Source organism: Arachis ipaensis, chromosome B9, assembly GCF_059453495.1.
Source record: "Arachis ipaensis isolate K30076 ecotype BB chromosome B9, ASM5945349v1, whole genome shotgun sequence".
In the NCBI taxonomy this organism is placed as follows: domain Eukaryota; kingdom Viridiplantae; phylum Streptophyta; class Magnoliopsida; order Fabales; family Fabaceae; genus Arachis; species Arachis ipaensis.
The window spans coordinates 126,789,179-126,791,404 of NC_142444.1; the positions used below are offsets into that span (position 1 = coordinate 126,789,179).

The window sequence follows — 2,226 nt, forward strand, 5'->3', positions numbered from 1 at the left end:
ATATTTTTCAAAAATATTTTTCTTATTTTTATATCAAATTTTCGAAAATAACATAATCAATTAATGTTTTGATTCAAAAATTTCAAGTTTGTACTTACTTGTTAAGAAAGATTCAAACTTTAAGTTCTAGAATCATATCTTGTGATTTCTTATGAATCAAGTCATTAATTGTGATTTTAAAAATTCAAATCTTTTTCAAAAACTAATTTTTATCATATCTTTTCAAAAATATCTTCTCATCTTACCTTTTTCAAAAACTTGATTTCAAAATATCTTTTCTAACTTCCTAACTTCTTATATTTTCAAAATTTGTTTCAACTAACTAACTAACTTTTTGTTTGTTTCTTATCCTTTTCAAAACTACCTAACTAAATCTCTCTCTCTCTCTAATTTTTGAAAATATCTCCCTCTTCTTCAAAATTTATTTTTAATTAAACTAATTATTTTATTTTTATTTGAATTTTCGAAAAACTACTAACCTTTTTCAAAAACTATTTTCGAAAATCACTAACTCTTTTTCAAAAAAAATGTTTTTCGAAAATTCTTCTCCCTCATCCCCTTCTATTTATTTATTCATCTACTAACACTTCTCTTCATCTCACATCACTGCTCCTATCCTTACCTTTGTGTTTGGATTCTTCATTCTTCTTCACCCCTATTCTTTTTCTTCTTCTACTAACAATAAGGAACCTCTTTACTGTGACATAGAGGATTCCTCTTCTTTTCTTTTTCTCTTCTCTTTCTTATGAGCAGGGACAGAGAAAAAGGCATTCTTGTTGAAGCTGATCCAGAACCTGAAAGGACTCTGAAGAGAAAACTAAGAGAAGCTAAATTACAACAATCCAGAGACAACCTTATTGAAAATTTCGAACAAGTAAAGGAGATGGCAGCCGAACCCAACAACAATGCAAGGAGAATGCTTGGTGACTTTACTGCACCAAATTCCAATTTACATGGAAGAAGCATCTCCATTCCTACCATTGGAGCAAACAATTTTGAGCTGAAATCTCAGCTAGTTTCTCTGATGCAGCAGAACTGCAAGTTTCATGGACTTCCATCTGAAGATCCTTTTCAGTTCTTAACTGAATTCTTGCAGATCTGTGATACTGTTAAGACTAATGGAGTAGATCCTGAAGTCTACAGGCTCATGCTTTTCCCTTTTGCTGTAAGAGACAGAGCTAGAATCTGGTTGGACTCTCAACCCAGAGATAGCCTGAACTCTTGGGATAAGCTGGTCACGGCTTTCTTAGCCAAGTTCTTTCCTCCTCAAAAGCTGAGCAAGCTTAGAGTGGCTGTTCAAACCTTCAAACAAAAAGATGGTGAATCCCTCTATGAAGCTTGGGAAAGATACAAACAGTTGACCAAAAAGTGTCCTTCTAACATGCTTTCAGAATGGACCATCCTGGATATATTCTATGATGGTTTATCTGAGTTATCAAAGATGTCATTAGATACTTCTGCAGGTGGATCCATTCACCTAAAGAAAATGCCTGCAGAAGCTCAAGAACTCATTGACATGGTTGCTAATAACCAGTTTATGTACACTTCTGAGAGGAATCCTGTGAGTAATGGGACGCCTATGAAGAAAGGAGTTATTGAAGTTGATACTCTGAATGCCATATTGGCTCAGAACAAAATATTGACTCAGCAAGTCAATATGATTTCTCAGAGTATGAATGGAATGCAAGCTGCATCCAACAGTACTCAAGAGGCATCTTCTGAAGAAGAAACTTATGATCCTGAGAACCCTGCAATAGTAGAGGTGAATTACTTAGGTGAACCTTATGGAAACACCTATAACTCATCATGGAGAAATCATCCAAATTTCTCATGGAAGAATCAAAAGCCTCAACAAGGCTTTAATAATGGTGGAAGAAACAGGTTTAGCAATAACAAGCCTTTTCCATCATCCACTCAGCAACAGACAGAGAATTCTGAGCAAAATCCATCTAGCTTAGCAAATTTAGTCTCTGATCTATCTAAGGCCACTGTGAGTTTCATGAATGAAACAAGGTCTTCCATTAGAAATTTGGAAGCACAAGTGGGCCAGCTGAGTAAAAGGATCGCTGAAATCCCTCCTAGTACTCTCCCAAGCAATACAGAAGAAAATCCAAAAGAAGAGTGCAAGGCCATTGACATAACCAAAATGGCCGAACCCAATGAGGGAGAGGAGGACGTGAATCGCAAGGAGGAAGACCTCCTGGGACGTCCAGTGAGCAATAAGGA

General features: G+C 35.6%; 1 non-coding gene across 1 annotated transcript; it reads right to left on the reverse strand.

The window, feature by feature from the left end:
* Positions 1 to 1,279: 1,279 nt before the first annotated feature.
* LOC148546243 (small nucleolar RNA R71) lies at positions 1,280 to 1,387 on the reverse strand. The gene has a single exon (XR_015901238.1). It is a non-coding gene; the product is annotated as a small nucleolar RNA R71 (small nucleolar RNA).
* Positions 1,388 to 2,226: the final 839 nt, after the last annotated feature.